At 39.7% G+C, this 18,042-nt stretch overlaps 1 long non-coding RNA gene across 2 annotated transcripts; it reads right to left on the bottom strand.

The window, feature by feature from the left end:
* Positions 1-2,249: 2,249 nt before the first annotated feature.
* On the bottom strand, positions 2,250-17,955 carry LOC140627578 (uncharacterized). Of its 2 annotated transcripts, none has more exons than XR_012026250.1 (3): positions 17,868-17,955; positions 3,862-4,090; positions 2,250-2,359 (listed from the first exon to the last, which is right to left on the bottom strand). It is a non-coding gene; the product is annotated as an uncharacterized lncRNA (long non-coding RNA). The 2 variants fall into 2 exon arrangements; XR_012026251.1 differs by lacking the exon at positions 17,868-17,955 and adding an exon at positions 16,543-16,609.
* Positions 17,956-18,042: the final 87 nt, after the last annotated feature.

Here is an 18,042-nt window from a genome sequence, read left to right on the forward strand (position 1 = left end):
TGGGTGAATGGCTTGTGTAACATAAACAAATGCTGGTGATAGTGTCTCCTCTATCCCCCTCAAGCCCCCATTTGCAATTCACGGTGACATTGTGATCGCTGACCAGTTTTCTCCACTGGCTTTTCTGGCGTCCCCTCAAATATTGATATTCTCCAGGTTGCCTTCTTGGGCGGTTTCACTTCTCATTCAACAGGTCCCAAACTGGACGCATTATCTGCTCTTGCACCCACACCCCTCTACTCTGGCTACCCGTATCTCTGAATTTGGTTAACAGTTGTCCTGATCTACCCAGTCTTCCAAGCTAGACTTCCTTTCACCTTTTCATCTCTTTAATTTCTCGCATCCAGATCCCAGTTCCAGACCTTATTTATCACTGGATTAAATTGCGATATCATCTTAATAGGACCTCCTGCCATGAGTCTTTTCCCCCCTGTGGTTTATGTTACCATGCTGCCAACAAAATTACCTTTTTAAATTTATTTTTATTTTTTTTCCTTTCTTTTTTTTAAACAAAACAAAACACAGTTACCCTTCTAAGAAACACTCCTGGTAACAGTAGCTAAAATGTATGGAGCACTTATGTGTGCCCAGCGCTGTGCTGTGCTGATTGCTTTACAAACATTAGCTCCTTTACTCCTCAAATCAAACCTGTAAGGTACGTATCGCTATCAACCCCATTTTATACGTGAAGACACCAATGTTCAGAGATTCAGTGACATGCCCAGAGATTCAGTGACATGCCCAGAGTCACAACTAGGAGGCAGAACTGGGATCATATCACTTATATGTGACCAGAGAGAGAATTTCCCTGCTTAAAACATCCTTTGATTTCCCCTATTGCCTATGTGATAAAGTTCAAACTCTCTAGTAAAGTACACACCTGTCTTCAGGTTAGGGCCACTTCCCACCTCTCCTGCTTCATCTTTCATGGCGCACACTAAGTTCCAATCAGTTGGAGTTTTGTACTATTTCCCAGGAAATGCCACGCTCTTTTCTACCTTTCCCTCTACTTCCTGGGATGTCCTCCCTCTCATCATCCCATCCCCAAGTCTCTTAAACTCCTGAAAACTCCTATTCAGCCTCCCTTGTTCCCCTTAGGTGTAGTTCTCCCTTTTCTGCACTTTGTGCAGGCTTGTGTTGTATTGCACAAACCATAGTGTATTGTAATGATTTCTTTACTTGTGTGTCCCTTCCACTAAGCTGAACTCCTTGAGGAAAGAGGCACAGTTTACATATCTCTGTGACTCTAGCCTGGGGTTGCACTCGAGAAATTCTGGTAGAATGAATGGGATCAGGAATTGAATGACGTTACATTTGTACATTGGACAACTTTTAAATAAATGTGTCATGGGTACTTTCTGTCTGGCCAGGTCTCAATTTTCCTGTTAGACAGCAAACTCCCAGAGGCAGAAACTATAATTTAACTTGTCTGTATAATGCCTAGCATTATGCCATTTGCAGTGTTGCTTGATATGTGTTAATGTGACGACAAGATCTTCTTCCTGTCTGGAAGGATAGCTCTACAACTCGGCATTTTTCAGAGGTGGCAGGATGCTGGGCCTTCAAGGTAGTATTAGTCTGCTCATGGTAGCATAACCATCTTGGTTCTACACATTCCTGCCTCCCTGTCCTCCTAAATGCATGTGTGCTCCATCCGTCATGTAGAAGGTAAATAGAAGACCATGTATGCCTACCCGAGGTCCGGACTAGAGAGATAGGACATAGTTGCTCACAATGTCTGCAAACATTTCCTACATATGCTTCTTCCTCCTGCAGCACAGCCTGGAGTGCATGGTATGTGCTGCGTGAGTGGTGAATCTGATACAGGAGAGAGCCTGGTGAGCACCAGGTCACAAGAAGCTGTCTTCGAACTGAAACAGGTGTGGTGACAGATCATGCGGAGCTTCTGAGAAAGGGAAATGGCAGGGTGGGGCAGGCACCTGTCTTGGCTTGAATTATATCCTACATTGTCTCCCTTGTTCATTTCTTTCAAAAGGTCCACCTCTCCACCAACTCATGTCCATCATCTCCTTAAGTTTCCAATTCAAAGCTCAAAACTTAACGTGCTCTTGGAAACTTTCCCTGACGAGCCCAACCTGACAGGTCACTTATCTGCTTTATGTCTCTTGAACCTCTATGAACACAGTTTGTATTCTTTAATTTTGTGCTTGTAGTTACATAGCTTTTTGTTTTACAACGGCATGTTGTCTCTCCAACTAGATGATAAAACTCCAAAATCAATCAACAAATATTTATTGAGTGTTTATTGTTGAGATGAGCACATATCTTGAAATTCTGGAAAGATGAAAATGACCGTAACCCAGAGGACCAGATGATTTAGGAGGATGAGTTAAAGGATCTGTGGAATGATAAAAACACCGCTACTTTAAAACACATATCTGGAGATGTCAAGGTTATTCACCTTATTACTGTGGGAACGTTAGAATATATGTTAGTCAAGGGATAGGGTTAGCAAGGCAGCCTTGAAAAATAAAAAAGACATTGGTCAGGAAAGAGGACTAACAGGAGGCCCCCCTAAAACCACTTTAGTAACAAATTATGAACAGATATGGAAGGATATGGACGGGGTAGGAGGGCAGGCCTTTTCCCCAATTGCAGCCCCAGAGTTCACAGGCTCAGCTGGCTCCCCATTCCCAACTTGTTTTTTTCCTCTTCGAGTTCTCTTTCACTGCCACCACCCACTTTTTTACCTGGGTGCCACCCCCCCAACCCTGCTGCCAAATTGGCTTTATTAATTTGAATTGGGATAGATATTTCTCCACTCTTTTCTTACCCTCCCCAACTCTGAAAAATCACACACACACACACACACACACACACACACACACACCCCTAGAGTTTGTATAGGAGTTTTTGCTAGTAACTACAGGGAAAGATGAAAGGGTTAACAGAAATAACAATGAGAAAGTTGGAGGAATCTCAGGAAGCACCACCTCTACTTGTATCTGGTCTTCACAGACATGTATGGAATGTACATAGCTTTAGTAGTCCTCTTCCTAAGTCCTTCTTTATGTGCTCTGTGAAAGATTTCTCATCCTTCTCTTAGAAGCCAGTCCTGTCCTCCTGTCATTGTTTTTAAGAATCTTCTCCATTAACACACCTTTCTTAAGAGCCTACTATTTTCCAGACACAGGCTAGGTGTTTTTATATGAAGTGGACCCCAGACTAAAGTCTTTGAGTTTAGCCCCAAGTAGATTTGAGTTGCTACCACTACTAAATTCAAGGCAGCTTTCGGTTCTTTCTGGACCCTGAAAGTTAGTCCAATACAGTGAAAAGAGAGCTAGCTGGCATCGGGAGATGTGAGACCTTGTCATAGCACTGTCCCTAACTAGTTGAATCATGAGAATAATTACACTACCATCAAAAAGTAACATTTACTGAGCTTTTATTATGTGTTAGGTACTGTGCTAAGTGCTTTATGTGGATTATCTGATCCAATCCACACAAGAAGCATGCGAGTTAAATGGTATATTTTCCTTTCACCGAGGAAAATGAGACTTGGAGAAGATAAAGGCATCTACTTATCGTCCAGTGTTACTAACTGACAGAGCAGAGGGACAAATCCAGGCATTCTGACTCCAGAGCCTGCACAAGTCAATTTGTCTCTTCTGGCTTTGGTTTCTGCAGTTGTAAATGAGCACATTGTATTAGATGATAGCTAATGTCTGTCCTAACTCTGAAATCCCATACGCTGTGATTTCCAATCTGGGCACAAGACCCCAGATTGCCCTTCTGGCCTTAAGCTTCCCTGGGCTTACGCTTCACACCCATGCAATTCTGTTCTGGCCCCCCACTGAAGGAATAAGGGCCACAAAGCTTCATCTCAGGTTTTGGGCTTACCCGAACTGACTTTCCAGCTTTGTTTTTAACTCTTCCTGCAGGCCTCAATGGTTCTAAGCTTTGAAAGTCCTACTGGTGGGGAACTTGGGTGGATCAGTTGGTTAAGTGGCTGCCTTTGGCTCAGGTCATGATCCCGAGGTTCTGGAGCCTAGTCCCACATGGGGATCCCTGCTCCATGGGGAGCCTGCTTCTCCCTCTGCCTGCCGCTCCTTCTGCTTGTGTTCTCTCTCTGTCAAATAGATAAATAAAATCTTTATAAAAAAAAGTTCTACTGGCATGATATTTACCAGGGTTATCAACCAGATGAGTTTCCAATTTAGGAAAACATGCTCTACTTTTATTTAATTTTTTCCATGCTTATATTTTAAAGTTACATGAAAGGAGCAGGATGTGATACTTTACATGCTATATACTTACAATTTTGTTTAAAACACAATTGAGAAAAAATAGGAAGAAATGCCAAAAAAGTGTTAACAGCAGTTATCTTTTTTCTTTTTGCTTCCTTATATATTTCCAATTTATTATTATTGTGCATAACTTTTAAAATGGGAAAAATGCTTCATATTTTGCCACTTCCTATAAGGGATTTGGGGCACTTTACTGAAAAAAAAAAGATTTCAAATATCACGAGATTATAGAAATGGAATGTGAGAGGCATATGGAAAGGATGGAGGAGCTAATGTGCAATGACCAATGTTAAGTACATCTTTTGGGGCAACCAGGGGATGGGGGAACATAGTAATTCTTGTTGTCAGAAAGACACATAGCAACTCCTCAAGAGGGACAGAGATTTTCCTGTCACTAAATTCTTTTTTCTCCCAGGTGAATAGACAGGACTACAGCAAACAAAAATTTTGGAAAAAACATTAAAAAAAAATTTTGGAAAAAACATTTAGAATCCCATTGCCCTCATACAATTTTTGTATTTGCCTATCAGCTCTCAGTCTTCATCCACAGACACAAATAATTTTACATGGCTGCAATTAGAGTCTATATACCATAATGTGTTCTTGTTTTTTCAATGAACATGTCATAAACACGCTTTCATATTTAGTCTTCCAGAATTATAATTTTTAACAGCTACATAATGGTTCATTGCTGGCATTAAATTCCATAAGAAATTTCTCATGCGAGATTAACATAAAGGACAATGTCCTCAGTAACAGTTTCATAACACACACAGAAGAGATTTTCATATTACTTGCTTGTAACTACCCTGACTAAAAGCCAAGGGTGTAACATTAAAGCATTTCTGCAGGGGCTGAGCTAATATGGTTCAGGCATGTAACCTTCTGGTGCTTTAACTTGATCTGAGGACACAACTTAAAATGCCACCTAAAGGAGTGGATGGATAGAATGTCCCTGTCCCTTACAATATATTCCATAAATATCTCTTCTCACAGCCAGCCTTTTGACAGGACCTCAGAAGCTGACTACACTTCTCTGGTGAAGGCCAGAAGTGTTGGTATGCTCTGTTGTCAATTGAGGCAGGATCCATATGTTTTGGAGGCCAGATGAACAGGTGGTTGGGTGACAGGGTTTACATTCTAACTTGAAAGCTGAAAAGCCTGCCCAGTGTTGTTGCCTGAATGGATGTTTACCTCACATCACCTTGGAGGTAGGGTGCAGGTGAAGCCAGATTTTTTGGCAGGCAGCAGGTTTTGGATGTGAGTTCCATGCCACAGAGGAGGGATTTTTGATTTGAACAATTTTCAGTCTGTAACCAGTCAGGTGGCCTGGGCATAAGGCCTAAGAAGGGAAGTCTCATAAATATTCCAATGGAACCTCTGGTTTTAGGAACCGTAGGGTCCCAGCATGCCTGGCAGTATGAATTTGCTGCAGAATGAGGTTTTATATTAACAAATTGAATTTTGGAGACTGCCACCAAGGACAATTTTTTTTTACATAAATAATGTTGAGCTGTTATTTCTGGCTCTAATTATGTACCAGAGCCAGTTGCCTCTTAAGAGCTACACCTGACATGTGATAATACTATGTCTGCAGCATAAAGGTGTACTTGTTTTGTATTTTAAAATCTTTATTGTCTTAACATTACAGCCACAAGACAAAAAACTTGTTAAAAACAGAAAAATAGGATAAAATAATTACCCAGGATCCTACCATGTCAACACGATTATCATTAGAGTTTTGTGTACTTCCCTTATTTTTTCCATGACCATATTTTTACATATTTACATTTTGCATACAAATTCATGTTCTGTTTTAATAATTGTAATTACACAAGTTATATATGAATATGTTTTCCTTTAAAAATTTAGAACATTACAGGGGTGCCTGGCTGGTTGTCAGTAGAGCATGGGAATCTCCATCTTGGGGTTGTAAGTTTGAGCTCCATATTGCATGTAGAAATTACTTAAAATCTCCAAAAAAATTTTAGAACATTAAGGAAAGAGTTAAAAGTCCCTGTGATCCCTTATTCCATTTACCCTTACCCCTTCCTGAAGTTAACACTGTCATGAGTTTCATATGTATTCTTCCGGATCTTAAAAAAATACATAAGAGTAGGAAAAATGTCATATTGTTTTGTGTGCAGTAAATGGTTATGTTCGGCAACTGGCTTTTTTCACACGACAAAAGTTTTTGAGATTTATTTATTGATACATGTAGCTCATTCCCTTTAACTGTTGTATGATATTCCATTTAATGAATATGCCACATTTATTTAGCCATGCTCTAAAGGAGAATTCTCATCTGTGTGTGTGTGTTTGTGTGTGTGTGAAGAGAGCTAACAAGTTTGCTGAACTGCCTCAACTTCCCTAGTTATTCTGAGCATATCAATGCAAAGCGACAACTTGAACTAAGAAAAAAATAAGTCATTTACATGAAGACACAGAGATACTCCGTCCCCAAGTATCACCATTCTGTGAGCCTAGATTCACAATGCTGTCCAGCATAACTCTCCATGATGATGGAAATGTTCTGTATCTGCACTGTCCAACATGGTAGCTTATTAAATGAAATGTGGCCAGGAAACTGAGGAGCTGATTTTTAATTTTACTTTAATTTAAACTTGGTCACATGTGGCTAGTGGGGACTGTATTGGATGGTACAAGACTCTTGTATAGGATAATGGAAGCCACAATCTTTTATACTACAAATGACATGATCAGGGGCTCTAAGACAATTGTGTCCAAAGGCCAATGGATGATGCTAAGATCTTGTATTGGTCCTTTTACATGTCCTTCTTTTAAGGGTAAGTCTCCTTGTTCCTAGTTCCCAGATGGGTTAAAAGATGGATTATCAGAAAAGACAAGGTTGCCAGAAAGCCTGTGTTTCTGGGAATGATGATAGTCAACCCAAACTATGTAGAAATTCATTTCTGATCTCAACACCCTCACTTTAATAAGCTAAAATACCCTATCAGTCATCTCACTAGCCCAGTAAAAGCTTCAAAAATGACTGAAGTGTATACAAGATCATTAGAATAGTACAGAAATCTTACAAAAATGGTCTTGGCTATGAGCCAGCATTGTTCAGTTAGTTGAACTGTGTATTGTAAATGGGGTTTAGACCCAGAGAGAACTGATCTACTTTCTTGTTTTTCATAAATGCCTCTGGGATACCCTGAATTCCCATCCAGATCTCCTTTATCACCCAGAAGGTTCCTGACTGTCCCACAGAGCTTGCTAAATCTATAGCTCACATAGATAGGCACGTGGTTATGCAATTTGCTCCCAGAGTAGGCTCCAGAATGTCCAGATCTAGCGTCTAGCTGATCTTCCCTGGCAGCATCAGGCAGATATGACAGCACGTGTGGGCTGAAGAAATACACAGCCCAACCCTGGAAGGAATAGTGGGGGCACAGAGCACAAATACACAAACTTCTTAATAAGCACAATAATAAAATAACATGAAAAATATGCTATCTCTGCCTGTCCTAAAAATCCAGGACTAACTCCTCTTTTTTATATGGATGCCAATGTATGAAAGTATACCTATCCTCTTGTTTTTTCCCTTCCCCCTTCTGTTCCTGTTCTTTTATGTTTACTTTCTCTGATCTCTTTGCTTAGTCTCTTTCTCCTGCCTCTGGCAGCTTCCACTGTTGATCCCCTTTCTGCTTTTCCTGAGGCCAGTCTTATAGCATCCTTCAATAAGGTCATGCACACAGTTAATCTGCAAGTGGTATCAGGCCATTAAGATATAAGTTAAAGAGAAAGAAGGCTTAAACATAGTCCTGTTTTCCTTGTTATTGTGGTCTGGTGTACCTCCCTTTAGACTTTCTTTTAGAAGTTGCTATAGAAGTAATGCATGTTTATTCAAGAAAACTTGTAAAATACAGAGAAAAATATTTGGTTGGAACTCATAGTTCCATCACCCAATGAAAAAACTATAGTAATGTTTGCTCTATTTCTTTCCAGTGTTATTTTTCCTTCTATATACATTTTTTAAAGTAAAATCTACCGCCAGTGTGGGGCTTGAACTCATGACCGCAAGATCAAGAGTTGCATGCTCTATTGAGCCAGGGGCCTCTGTTCTATGTAGATTTTTTTTAAAAGAAATTGCATATAATAACACTATATGTATAATTTTGTATTTTGGGTTTCTCCCCCACTTAGCATATAAGGATGTTTTCAAATTATCACACAGGTTGATAAATATACTTTTCAAATCTATATAATATTTTATCAATTGGATGTACCATGGTTTAATCTTTCCATATTGCTAGCCATTTATCTTGAAGTAGTATTAAAATGAGGACTTTCACAAGCATTAATTGCCAAGGATCTGTGTTAAGTGCATTTAGATTGTCCTCAAACAGTAACTGCCCATTTTAATCATGGGCTAATGATAGTTTAATGAAAGCTGCAGTTTTTCAGAGAACAGTATGTTTCCCTGTAAAGTTTGAGAGTATAGTCATAGTGAATCTTATACTAGTGTCAAGACCTTTCTCTCCATGATGACAGCCCCAGGTGGTTAGAAAGAAGAAACTACTTTGGAATCAGATGTTTTCTCTTTTATTCAATAAATACTGATTGAGGGCCTATTACAGAAAAGCAAAATGTTTGCCCTCATGAAGCGTATTGTCTAGTGGAGTTCACAGGCAATTAAACAATCAATTACAGACAGCAGGATAAATACTGAGGTTGGGGAACTACGAGGAGCTATAGGTGTATAAACGAGGGGCATCTAACTTGTACTTGGGAGATCAGGACGGATTCTATGAGGCAAGCTGAATCTAGGGAGGGGACTTGGACAGGGATTGTGTGTTCCAGACACAGGGACCCCCCCCGAATAAAGGCTTGCAAGCATGAGAGAGACTCTCTTTTACCTAAAGATGTCTTTATTTTGCCTTTATTCAGTAAAAGAATATTTTTACTGAACATAGAATTCTGGTTGAAAGTGATTTTCCCCCCAAGAAATTGACAGATGTTTTCTACTGTCTTCTAGCATCCATTATTTCTGAGGAGCAGTCCGTTGCTACTGGAATTGTTATAATGATTATGTCCATTGCTATTGGAACCATTATAATGATTATGTACCTTTTTCTCTCTTTCACTGCTTTCAAGATTTTCTCTTGATCTTTGGTCACCAGCAGCTTGATTAGGTTACACATAGGTGCAGTTTTCTTCATATTCATCCTGTTTGGGCTTTGTTGAGCTTGAACCTGTAAGTGTGTGTGTGTGTGTGTGTGTGTGTGTGTGTGTGTGTGTATTTGTTTGTTTTTCCAAATTTGGGAAGTGTTAAACCATGATTTCTTCTAATAATGTTTCTGAACCCATTCTCTCTTTCCTCTTCTTCAGGGACTCTAATTATACACATTTGAGACCTTTTATATTGTCCTGCAGGTCTGCAAGCCTCCGTGCACTTTTCTCAATCCTCTTTCATCTTCAAGTCAGATGCTTTTTATTACTATATCTTCAAGTTCACTAACTCCTTCCTCTGTTATCTAACTCAGCTTTTAAGTCCATCTAGTTATTTTTTTTATTTCAGATATTGTGTTTTTAAGTAATAGAATTTCCATTTAGTTCTTTTTTATATTTTCTATTTTTCCACTCAGGTTTCCTATCTTTTCCTTCATCACTGGGATATTTTTCTCTCTTCATCATGCATCATCATTTCAGGGTTAGCTTCCATTAATTGTCTTTTCCCTAAGAATGGGTCACATTTTCCTGCTTCTTTATATATTGAGTAATTTTGTAGGGTTTCCAAGACTTAGTGAATGTTATGTTGTAAAGACTCTGATTCTGTTATATTCCTCTGAAGAGTGTGGCTGTATTTGTTTCAGCAGGCAATTAGCTTGGTTAGATTCTAACTGAAAATTCTGCCTGCCTGTCATGGGTAGCCACTCAAATCTGTTATGTTTGTTTTAGTTGTAGATGGAAGTAGCTTCGAGCCTGTCCTATCTATGCATGCATGGTTCAGGATAAGTCTTGGGAAGAATTCATCCAGATAATTTAGGTTTCCCTTTCTCAGGATATCTTCCTGAAATACACCCTCACTTCCTAGAAATTGTGGTTGCCCCAGGCCCAGTCTTTTGGTTCTCAAGGCTAGAAAGATGAGGGTTTCCTAATGTAGTTTTAGTGGTATGGCTGGTGACTGCTGTCTGCCCTTAGGCTAAAGCCATAAAAATGGAAATCTTGTCCAATGCTGTTCCCTTGTTCCAACCTCCTTCCAATAACTGCCTGCTTTTGTTCACTGCCTGGAACTTTCAGGGATGTGTGTGTGTGTATGTTTAATTCAGAGTTTATAGTTGCTATCTGTTGAGAGTTTACTCCATCAAACTAAGAATGGAATCTGTGAGAGATACTTAGATAAGCTTACTTCATATTTTGGGAGGAAAATCATAGCCCTCAACTTCTCTCTTTTTCACCTTAACATTTCTCTAAACTATCACTCATCTTCTCCTCTTCAGAGAAAAAAGGGGTAACTTGTTTGCTTTTTCCCTTTTTCCTATCATCTCCTGTTTTTGGCAGGAACTACAATTCATCCATCTATTCAGGTTTTTTAAAAATATTTTATTTATTTATTCATGAGAGACACAGAAAGAGAGACAGAGACACAGGCAGAGGGAGAAGCAGGCTCCATGCAGGGAGCCCGACGTAGGACTCGATTCCGGGTGTCCAGGATCATGCTCTGGACTGAAGGCGGCGCTAAACTGCTGAGCCACCGGGGCTACCCTCTATTCAGTTATTCAACAAATATGCATTAAGCCAGGCATTGTGCCAGGCATTATGGGGAACAAAAGTAAAAATAGAACCTACTTCACTAAGACAGTTTTCTTTAGGGTTATCATGGGTCTGCCTTCTTAATTACCAGATTAAATGTATCTCAGTCTTATCCTCTCCAACTTCATTGCTCCATCCTCCATTGACTCTGGTGACCAGCCTTTCTTTACAACTCCCTTCTTTGGGGAGCCCTGGGTGGCGCAGCGGTTTGGCGCCTGCCTTTGGCCCAGGGCGTGATCCTGGAGACCCGGATCGAATCCCACATCGGGCTCCTGGTGCATGGAGCCTGCTTCTCCCTCTGCCTATGTCTCTGCCTCTCTCTCTCTCTCTCTGTGACTATCATAAATAAATTAAAAAAACATATATCTTTAAAAAAAAAAAACAACTCCCTTCTTTGTCTTCCAGTTCTTCCACCTCATTGATTTCTTCTCTCATTTTCTAGGTAGAGGAATTCTCAAAGACTTTGTCCTTGGTGCCTTTCTTCTCTTGTCCTTGGCAGTCTTACTCAATCTTAGTGTTTCAACTGCAATACACAAGCATGCCAAGACTCCTAAATCTCTATCTTCAGCCCTGACCTCTCTCCTGAGATCAAGACTTGAATTTCAGCTATTTGTCTCCACCTGGTTGCCTAACAATCATATTAAACTGCACGTAGTCAAAAATACAACTCATTATACAGCCCCCGAAACTACTCTTCCTCCTGTTTTTCCTATATACATTAATTCCTGATATTGGAAGCATATAATTAAATGAGAGTTGGATCAGGGCTGGATGGGAAGTTTGATCATAGGGAGAGCTCTAATATCTCTTCCAATTCTATGATTCTATTATGTTCCCAGCACAGTGCTATATATTTCCTTTGAAGAGCTTACAATTGAATTGGGGGAGACAACAAGTGAGTGATCACTAGTCCTGACTTCAAATGCAGCAGGAATTCAGAGAAGGGAGATAGTATGCATTGAGCTAATAAGAGAAGACTAATCTAAATTCTTCAAAGGTAGAAGCTGCGTTCCTTTATTTCATTTCTATCCCCACAGTACCATTCTCTAGACACTGTAGAAACTCCATGAAGACTTCTTGAGTGATTTTGTAATCACTGCTAATGTTTACTGAGTACACATTAAGTGCATAGTTCTTCACTAAATGGTGCATGGGTTAACCAAGATTTGATACAGACTGAGATTTTTCAATCATTCTGTCAAACAACAAATATTTACCATGTCTATTATTTGCAACATACTGTATTAGGTATTATGGGAGATGCAAGATGCAAGAGAAATAGAAGTTTTAGTCTCTTCTGTTAGGGAGTTTACAGTATGGTTGGTAAGATGAGACAAAAATACACAAAAGGCTAATTAAGAATGGGAGTCAGAGCCAAATGAATTACTGACAATAAGTCTGTAAAGTTTTTAAAATTTACTGTAGACTGGACAAGTATGGAGGCTTTATGGAGGAGGTGGGACCTGCACTTGGCTTTGAATGATGGGCAGGAATTAAACAGGCTTGAAATTCTCATAGTTATTAAGAAAACAATTTAACACAAAAGGTTTCAGGCTAAAGACGAAACAGATGAAGAACGACATCTAGGCAGGAGTAAGCAGCTTACACCAGAATGTTATTGGGCAGTTGTTAGTGACATTCTACCCCTTCCCACCATATGTACTTCTTTGCTTTCTCTCCTTTTTCCTCTTCTAACTTTTTTTCATTATTTCCTTTGTAGTAACATACAGGGTTAAAAGAATCTCCTTTGAGAGTCTGGTTAAAAACCTAGGCCCCCAAACCAGGCTGTCTGGGTTCAAATCCCAGCTTTATCATTTATTAGCTGTGTGATTTGGGGCAAATTGCTTAATTTGTGTATCACCAATAAAATGCGGATATAAAAATAGCACCTATGCCATAGGCTTGTTTTAAAGATTAGTGGAGTTAAAATATCTAAAGTACTTAAGAGTGCCTGGAATTTGGTGAAGTGTTCGATGAATGTTAGCTTTTATTAAGGGAAGAAGGCTGAGTAACTGCAACATGATTATCTTTCCAGGTCTTACTAGATAAATCATTAGGTAATTAACAAACATCTGTAGGGAAGCTGGAGGATGAACCCATGTCAGCTAGAGTTAGGTCTTTGGCGACCCTGCATAAACCTGTATAGATGCTCACATACTTAGGCCACATCACTTTTTCCCAAATTGCCCTCACCCCTAGGTGATCCAGAGATTTTAGTAAAATAAATACCGTTGCCAAATTAAGTAGACAAGCTGGGTATTTAAAGGCCACTTCATCAACATAGGAAGGGAACCGACAACTTTCAGAAAGGATTTAAAGTAGAGACTTAGCCCTAGGGAGGTGCCAGGTGAAATTAGGGTTAAATGAACTTCAGGAAGGGGAGAAGTCAGTAATGGTAGTAGGCAGCTAGATAGGTGTGTATGGAAAGAAAGCAGGGTTCTACAGCAAGGCAGCTAAACCCTGGATCCATATTCCCTGGAGTAGAGGTTTTACGTCATGAGTGCAGCTCTCTGCTCTCTGGTTTTCCTCATAGCGCTACCTCTTTTACACTCAGATTTTCCCACTACTCCCTCCTTGCAATTCCACACCCTTGCTCCCAAGAACACAAAGCCCCCGAATTATAAGGGCTTTTGATTTTCCATTTCCTCGGGACAGTCTGAATAAAGACTAGAGAGGATTTCTTGTCAGTACAATTGCATAACACCAAGTTGGAGATTGTGCAATCCCCTTTTGGAAAAATTTATGAGCAGGAAGATGGATAGGTGTTTAAGGTATAGTATTCCTCATGGGCAGGAATGAGATGAACTAATGAGATTCCTTCCAATGTGAGGATCCCAAATCTCTGTCTTTTGCTACCCCGATCCCCCGGACTCCTTTTGGCAAAGAATGAGCACGGTCAAAGAAACCAATAGAGAGAAAAATGGGTATTGCTCACATTGAATTTTGAAGTCATCTGTTTGCCAAGAGATTTGACTGGATTTTTTTTTTTTTGGTGTGATAATTGAGGCACAGGATAACTGTGCCTTGTTCAACATCACTTGGTAAATGTGAAGCTCTGTGCCTCTCACAAAAAGCAAAAAATTGCGTGTGTGTGTGAGTGTGCTTGCGTGCCAGCTGGTAACAGCTGTTATCTGTTATTACTGCAAAGGATTTAATTAGCCCAGTACCTTCTACTCTACTCTCCCCCCATCAAATCTTTCTCTCTTTTTTATTAAAGACTATGTATTTACTTCTCATTATGAATTTAACTTGTACAATTCTCCTAGGGCTATTTGATTTTAAGCCTTACCTGCATATTCAACTTTCTACTTTCTATGAAAGCCCTCTCCCCCAGCTGTTAAACATACTCAAGACTCTTCTCTTTTTAAACAAACCCTTTTTCGACAGCACATTGCCCTCTAGCTACCACATTTCTTTATTGGGCCAGCTTCTCAAAAGAATAGTCTCTACTAAATGTTTCCACTTCTCCAGCTCTGATCAGATTCTCAGTCCCCTGCCATCTGGATTCTACCTCCTGTGCTCCACTGAAACTGCTCTCATTTAAGCAATTGTCAAATTTAATGGACAGCTCCCAGGCCTTATATTATTTGACTGTTAACACTGTATTAAACACTGTTAACTATGTACTGGCTTGCTCCTTTTGGAAAATTTCTTATCTCTCCCCTTCAGATCAGTATTGTCTCCTGGTTCTCTTTCTACCTCTCAGACTACTTCTTCCCAGTCCCCTTCACAAGCTTCTCTTCTGTGCCTACCCTTTAATGTTTTTCCCAAATGGGAAAATTTTTTTCTGATTAAAAAAAGAATATATGTTCATTATGTAAAAATCATACCCTTTAGAAAATTATAAATAAAAACATAAATTCCAACTGAATCCTCACCACACAGAGGTAACCATTACTGGGATTTTTGATTTATAGCCTTCCAGTCTTCAAAAATTATTATACATATCATATCCAGTAATACAAATGGTATCACATTACAATATATTCTACCAGGTTTTTTTTGTTTTTTTTTTGTTTTTTTTTGTTTTTTGCTTTTTCGTGGGCATCATTCCATGTCATTGGATATAAAACATCATTTTAAATGGATACAAAAGAGAACCCTGAATTTGGCCATATAGAAAAGACTGTATTTTACGCAGGAAGTGACTGAGATAAAAAGTCTATAAAACCTAGGACCCACTTACTCCTGTGTGAGACTCTCCATATTAAGACCATTTACAAGTTAGAAAAAAATAGCTACAAAAATTCCATTGCATAAAATGAACAACTATTTACTCTTTTTTTTATGATAGGCACACAGTGAGAGAGAGAGAGAGGCAGAGACATAGGCAGAGGGAGAAGCAGGCTCCGTGCACCAGGAGCCCGACGTGGGATTCGATCCCGGGTCTCCAGGATCACGCCCTGGGCCAAAGGCAGGCGCTAAACCGCTGCACCACCCAGGGATCCCTATTTACTCTTTTTAAAAAGACTTTATTTATTTATTCATGAAAGACAGAGAGAGAGAGACGGAGCAGACTCCACGCCAGGAGCCTGATGTGGGACTCACACCCTGAGCCAAAGGCAGGCGCTAAACCGCTGAGCCACCCAGGGATCCCCTATTGTTTACTCTTAAAGACAAGCTCCATATACCGGTATCTTTAGGTGACTGATTATTTTCTCAGGATAAATGATTGGACGTGAAATTTTTGAGTCAATAGTTTCAGTAAATAACACTGACAAAAATTTAAATACAAAAGTACCTGAACATAAATGCGATAAAAATGAAAAACAACTCTCCCTGCCGTCCCTGACTCTTGTTCTCAGAGACAACCAGTATTACAAGTTTCTTGAGGTCAAAGGTTTTTTTGAAAATATATACTGCCAATTTGCCTCCCAGAAAAACCGCACAGGTTTATATTCTCATCAACACTGCCTGGTTTCACCAATTTTAAAATCTTCTGTCCTTGACTCTTCACATTTTTCTTTGTCCATTATATGCTAATGACTCCCAAATCTCTCTCTCTAACCTTGATCCCACCCTCAAGCTGCAGACCAGTATTTCCAGCTGCCTGCTGGACATCTCAACCACAGTGTCCTACAGACATCCCAGATTTTTCTAAACTGAACTTCTGGTCTTCCCTCTGAAACTTACTCTTCTTTCTGCAATTTCAATTTTGATTGGTGGTACCACAGCATCCACCCAGTTACCTAGATCAGAAAACTAGGAGTCATTTTCAATTTCTTTCCTTTCTCCTCAAATAGTAATAATAGCTAATAGTTAACTGAACACTTACTGGTCACACATATTTTGTTTCATTTAATTCTCACAAAAGCCCCAGAGGTGGCTTTTAGTCTCATCATTTCTATTTTACAGATGAGGAAAACTGGATAACTTGCTCAAGGCCATACAGCTAGGAAGCAGGGATTTAAACCCAGAGCATCCTAAGTCCATAGTTCACACGCCTAAGCCCTAAACTATACTACCACCGTACTTACTCAGACACGAGTTTTACCTATTTTCTCAATATCAGTCCTTTCTTTTTCTTCACTCCCACCATCACCACCTGATTCCAAGTCATATTGTCGATACTCTCATAATTAGTCTCATTCAATTCAAATACACATTCCATGTTGCCTGGAAACAATCCTTCTAACACACAAATACGATGGTGTTTTTTTTTCTGTTGGAAATCCTTCAGTGTAGGGATGCCTGGGTGGTTCAGTCAGTTAAGTCAAGCCTCTGCTTTTGGCTCAGGTCTTGATCCCAGGGTGCCTGCTCAGCAGGAAGTCTGATTGTCCTTGTCCCTCTGCCCCTCCCCCATCATGTGCAGCTCTCTCTTAAAAATAAATAAATAAATAAATAATAAACTCTTTTAAAAAAGCCTTCAATGGATCCCTATCACCTACTTTGTAAAGCCAGAGATCCTTTGCTTCATTCTTAATGACACTGACACTTTATGATCCTGGGGAAGGATCACCCCTGTCCCCAGCCAGCCTACCTCTCTAAGCACTTTCTTTACACAATCTGAATTGGTGACAACTGCCTAAAAATATGCTGTTTCTTATCAGGATGACTTTGCATATGCTATTCCCTCTGCAAGAAGTTGACTTTTCCCATTTCCACTTCTATTTATCCTTTATATCTTTTCAGGTCTGTCAAACTCAGACATTTCTTCCTCCTGAAAGCCTTTCCTAATTCCTTCCATTATTCATGTCCTATGTCCTGCTTTGAATATTCACTTATTTTGTATTTGTCATTAGTTTTATTGACTTGTCTCCCATTCTTTCAATAAAGAATGTTAACTCTTTGAGGGCAGAGACTCCTTTATTCAACTGTAGGTCTTTAGTGTTTAGCATGGTTCCTGGCACATGAGTTGTTGCTTAGTAGGTATCAGTTAAATTGAATTAAATAACTTAACTGTGAAATTATAGGGCCTGGTACTCTGTTGAAAGGGTTTCAGGCATCAGTGACATGGGAAATAGCAGAACAGGCAGTGTAGGGAGGAGAAAGAATGACCTAAAAACACCAGCCTTAATGTGGGGCACTACCCCTTAATGCGGGCCATATGTAAATTAGTGACATAAATATCAATATGTCCATAGATATTTTCTCATTTAGACATGTATTCTATCTCTGCTATGGGCTGCAAACAGCCTCTGAGCAGTGTCAAGTACGGAGTTCTGCAGTGTAGAGATAGAAGATATGAAATAAATGTCCTCATTTTGCTAAAAATTATAGTATCTTAGTACACTTGGGGTTAGCTTTATGTGGTAACAAGTGGAGGATGAAGATATGCCCCAATTTTCCTGAAAAGTGAGAATGAGCAATCACATTTACCCCATTCTGGCTGCTTCCCTGGCACCATACTGCTGAATGGTCAGTTGCGTGTGGAATGAACTGAAACCTCCAGGGGCACAGGTGGCAGGGCTGCGTTCTAGATTCTTAGTATTATCGTTGGAACCCCACTCTCTGAGAGTACCCTTCTATTTTCGCGCAAAACCCTGACTTATTA

This window comes from Canis lupus, chromosome X (genome assembly GCF_048164855.1).
Source record: "Canis lupus baileyi chromosome X, mCanLup2.hap1, whole genome shotgun sequence".
NCBI classification, from domain to species: domain Eukaryota; kingdom Metazoa; phylum Chordata; class Mammalia; order Carnivora; family Canidae; genus Canis; species Canis lupus.